Source organism: Sinocyclocheilus rhinocerous, unplaced genomic scaffold (genome assembly GCF_001515625.1).
Source record: "Sinocyclocheilus rhinocerous isolate Xijiao unplaced genomic scaffold, SAMN03320098_v1.1 scaffold2908, whole genome shotgun sequence".
Classification (NCBI taxonomy): Eukaryota; Metazoa; Chordata; class Actinopteri; order Cypriniformes; family Cyprinidae; genus Sinocyclocheilus; species Sinocyclocheilus rhinocerous.
This window is the reverse complement of record NW_015637556.1, coordinates 4,625-10,338: the sequence shown is the minus strand read 5'-3', so window position 1 is coordinate 10,338 and position 5,714 is coordinate 4,625.

The window sequence follows — 5,714 nt, the reverse complement described above, 5'->3', positions numbered from 1 at the left end:
CTGTTTGAATGTACTGTCAGGTGTGAGTGAACGCTCTCTCTGTGATCGATTGATTCGGTCTTGCAACATTTGCATGTGTTCAAACCATAGACTGTATAAAAACATGGACGTAGTGTCCGTGACGTCACCCATAGATTTCCGAAGAGAGTTTTTGAAGCTCAAAAGTGGGCGGATGCGGCCGTCGCCATCTTGGCAGCGTGTCACTCCCGGATAATCGAAGATGGGCAAAGAGGCGGGAGCTGGTTGTTGAAACCACGCCCACCTAGCTCGATGGTGGTGACAGCAGCGGCAATCCACCTGTCACTCAAGTGGCCACGCCCTTAATTATGCAGAACTTTAAGGCTTAATATAATTTAAACGGATGAGTTATAAAAAAATTCCCCCCCCTCACAGTTGTCATGAAGGGCAAGACTCCTTTTGCAGCCAGCCTCTAGCGGCCAGTTGACGAATTACAGTTTAAGTCACTTCCTTGTTGGCTTCACGAGAGAGAGCGGGAGGTTGCCGCTCGGGGGAAACCTTGGCGCGTGATCTTGCTCCCGGCCATATTCGCAGCGGCATCCGAAAAAATTTTGCACATTCAAAGTCTAGTGTGACCGCCCCTTAAGGGTTGAGGTTATTGTGCTTTATCTACAAATACCACAGTAAAACTACAGTTAGGGTGGGAGAAGCATGGTATATTTTGTGGTTACTGTGCATTGACTACACATGACATGGTCGAGCGACAGTTACGTTCAACGCAGGGTTGCCAACTCTCAGGCATTTGGCAAATTGGTAACCCTGCTTGCCATATGAAACAGTCTCAGCTTTCAAATGTTGTAAGTTTTAATACGAAATTTAAACAATAAATACCGTTTTGGCGCACTTAATGTGGCGTAAATCGTAAAATGTAGCGCTTCGGTTAAAGCCAGAGCCATTGAAAAACAGAGTTGCGACAAGCTTTGATCTCGCCGGCGTCGCCTCGCTGTCACGTGGTTCATGGAGCTCTCCAAACAAACCAGTGTTGACAATCCATTTGAATAGACGACAGCTTCACTATACAGGAATTTGCAGCAATGTTTGGTAAACATTACAGCATATTATGCATTGATTATTATGTCGATGACATTTACAGTATCATTTTATTCTGGAGAGTGATGGAGAGGCAATATTAATATGGTTTTCTTGTATTTAACCCTCAGGTATTGATTAGTTAATGTGACCATACCGCTTAACTCTTTTTCAGTTAAATAAATGTTCTTAGTTCAATAATATTTATTTAATATTTTAAGGAGATCTTTTGGTACTAAATACTATTTGTGCAATAATTATGGTCCATTAATGACTTAAAATATTTTTTTGTAGTATTTCTATTTATTATATTACAATTAGTGTAGAATTTAAGGTTAAAATAGAGAAAGGGTTTTAAATTCCAATGCAAAGAGGCAAATTAGAGTCATTTTGTGGTCAGAAAAAAATATCATTTTCATTTGTAATGTCATGGTTAACCCACTATAGGTACCTGTATGGCTCTTTACTAAATTGTATCTAGAATATTGCAGGTCATACTTGCGTACTTATTTTTAAGTTTTTCATTTGAAGAAATATTCAGACATGATTAAACACTAGATTTTTAAATGTGAAATTAAAAAAGTTAATACTTGCATCCTTTTTTTTTATGATACTTATATAAGTATACATAATGAATGCAAGCAAATACTGAATTTAACCCCAAGTTTAAAATGGCATTCAACTGCATTCAACAAAAGATTTTTATCCCCTTTTAAGTACAGTAAATACATATGAATTGATATTGAACCTCATAATTAAATAATTAAAACCTCAGTATATAAGTCTGCAATAGTGCACTGTTCTCTACAGCCTTGTAATTCATTGTTATCTAGAGCTTTTGTTTATATATATATATATATATATATATACATACATACTGGCCTTTTCAGCGCTGTCTTTGCGCTTTATCCATTTTTTATCTATTATTTTTTGCTCGCATATCTCCAACAACTGAGGGTTTTTTTTATTTTAATTTTTTTCTTAGCAAGGTGCCGCAAATGGAAAATAAGGGACAATTGTGATTCTTAAGGGGAGACACTGCAGGCAAAAGCACTGTTTTTTCATGCACCTGTCAATTTTGAGATTTTGGGCTTTTTGGCTTTTCATAAAGTGTTTTTTCAGACTAGTGGAAAGAAAACATCCAAAAGACACTGTTAAGTGTTTCTTTTATAGCACTTTATCTATTTGTGTCAATAGATTTTAATTACAAAACATATTTTTAAAGGCCGTTTTCTCTAAATTAGTTTTTTCTCCTACACTGAGCCATAAATGTCCACTTCAGTAGCACTTACACACACCAAACTTTAAATTTTTATTCCTGTCTATATTCTGAAGGTTTTTACAGAGGGATTTGTTCATATATAATTTGTTTGATTATATACAACATTTTATTCCCAATTAAAAATTGTGAAAATATATAGTTTTCTGGCTGTTCAAAGTATTTTTCTGAATTATGGAGTGACAAAAAGAGATGGGGGCGCTCAAAATATTTGTACTGTACCATAATGTATGTCTGCCTGCAGTTCAAACGTTCTCAAAAATAATCACATTTGTTTTGCTTAACCTATTTATGTACATTTATTCTAAAATAAAATAATTTTAATGTCATACAAAAAAAAAAAAAGTCATTGGCCTGAGTAAATAGTACCATTAAAGAATTGTGATTACACAAGTAGTGTAGACCTACTAATTTAGGAGGTGAAAATACTGTGAAATTACATACAATTGCATGAAATTTGAAAGAATAACAACTGAAGGTCTATGAAACGTCAGTCAATAAAGCATTTTTTTTTTAAAACAATGACACTTACATTTTTTTACTAAAATATTATTGCAACCATATAGGCTATAGCCTATGAATGAATGAAAATGCATATTTTTCAATTAAAGAAAACTTAGCGAGTGCGGCCTACTTCTGGTGCTTGGATTTGTACTTCAAAAATATACTGAGGTCCAAGTTTAAGAATGCACTAGAAGCTACATTTTTTTTAAATGTATTTCTCTCTCTCTATTTAACAGCATTAACTTACAATAGTGAAAGACATCTTTCCTCAGGTAGATTGAATGTTTTCCTGCCTTGCTGGATGTTGGGCTCATGATCAATAAGTTGCATTCGCCCAAACTGATTTGCCAAAATCAAAATGCAGACGGTGAAGGGAATTGGCGTTAGCGCGAGTCCCGTTTGCTGTGAAGCGGGAGCAGCCGGCAGAGGATTCCACTTGGTCTTAAAGCTTTTCTTGAGCAGCTACGTTCACAAATAAAACAATTTGCGCACAAAGAATTATTAATTATCAATTGAGAATTTGTTATTCATATGGTCCGGTGGTCATATGGCGTGCCTGCTAATACGGGACAAATTGCGGTAGCTTTCATACGGGACGCTTTGATGCCTTAAATACGGGCATCCATATTTCAACAGTGGCATGACAAGACCGGCCCTCACGGCCAAAAAACAGACCGGCCCACCGGGAATTCTCCCGGTGCTCCCGATTAGCCAATCCGGGCCTGCATGAAGCAGTGAATGAAAAATATGAAAAAAAAGAAAAATTATAAATGATAAAAATGATCAAATGATGATCTCGACTGCCTCTGAGGTGAGTCAGAGATATAAATAATTTAGTACAGCTTTTAATGTGGCATTGCATCACTACACAGATTTTGGAGGCGGCACAGAGTCTCCTCAGGGCAATCTATGCAAAATTCAAATGACTGAAAAATGTTTTATCCCATGGTTTAGGTAAGTCCAGTGATATCATCCGGAAAGTTAAAGCACTCAAGTAGTACTCCAACTTGACATTTTAGGATTGCACTTCTCTGCCCTTAATTCTCCTTGTTGTCATGGAAACAGACTTTCCTTACAATCTGTAAGGAGAAAGAAGAGGAGGAGATGGAGGGGGAGGAGGGCTGCTTTCAGGCAAATTATCTGTTCTTTTATTTTTGTGGCAAAAATATTGAGATTGTGTTTGAGGCTGTTTCTCTCCTTCTCTTTTCAAAGTCACACTATGTACATATGGACACCAAATGGCAGTGATGTACCATTACAAGTCTGTGTGTGTGTGTGTGCGCACACACACACACACACACACACACATCATTATATTATAAGAACTGGAGGTATCCCCCCTGCTTCTCATAACCGTCAGTAGTCTATAAGATTCACCTTATGACAAAATGATTTATGACCCTTGATTGATGGCTTTGACCTTTGTGACCTTTCCCCTCCCCACGTGGCCCACCCACGTAGTGACCACCCGCATAGCGGCCACCCACGTTGGTTGACCCCGTCACCTATGACCTCCGGGGGAAGACATATGATGTTTGTTCAGATGTATGTATGTGACCGAGGATGTCAGGAGATAAATGAAGTCCTGAGGAATGTTTTTGTGTTTTTATGGTCGTTCCCACATCCGGGGGGTTTCCCCATCTGGGGTCCGTGTGTCCGGTTGCATTCCAAGGTGCGCTTAGATAAATAGACCCAGGACCTTCTGTGGAAAATCAGATAAGCGCTGTGAAACACATAGACATGGCCGGTTTATACTCACCTAAAACTCCTGAGAAGGAATGGGATGAACAATAAACAGAATAAATAAACGATTTTAACAGATTCTCTCTCTCTCACCCTCTCTCACACACGCACACGCACACACACGCACACACACACACACACACACGCACGCACGCACACGCACACACACACACACTGTATAATGTATAATGAAATTGGGGATAAATCAATAAATAAAGAAATGAAATTCCTTTTGCATTTTTCCGTGAGACAAAGTCTTCCTCATGCAAGCATCGCCATTCTGCAAATGAGAGGTTTCCCAAAACCCTCTAAAAACCCCTCTCTCTCTCTCTCTCTCTCTGTGTATTTGAGAAAAATAAGTAGACAATTTTAAAAGATCGTGAGAACAGATCACAATATGGGTGTGTGCTCGTACATATAATCTGATGGTTGTATAAAATAATTTAAATAAAATATGTAACATGACTAATAATGAAATGGGGAATAAATCAATAAATAAAGAAATACAATTCCTCTTACATTTTTCCATGAGAAAGTCTTCCTCCTAGTGCAGGAATGACCGTTCCGTCTCGCTCTCTCTCTCTCACACACGCACGCCTGCACATTCAATCGTCCCGAGTCTTATTCTCTTCTTTTAAATGAAAATTAATTAATTAATTATGTGATCGCACATAATATAAAACAAAGCAAAACATTTACACTAGTTTTAGTCATCGCTAAAAATATAAAAATGTCGTACATTTTACCAGGATCGGGAAAAAATATATAATTTAACAGGCCAAACGATATGGGCTATTGGGGGCCCCGACATGTCCATGTCATGTCATGTTTTATACAGACTTTACATTGACATAATTCAATTCCATTTAATTCACGTTTATTTTTTATATCTTTTAACAAAACAAGTTGTTACAAAGCAGTTGAACAGATAAACATCATATTTAGAAACTTTAATATTTAGATTTACATTATATTCATTAATTTTATACACTATCATCCCCTAAACCTACCATCACAGTAAACTTTCTACATTTTTTATATTTTCAGAAACATCATTTAGTATAATTTATCATTTTAAAAAGCTGTTATGCTCATGGGGACAATCATTTGGAGTATTACTACACTCCATTATGACACTCCA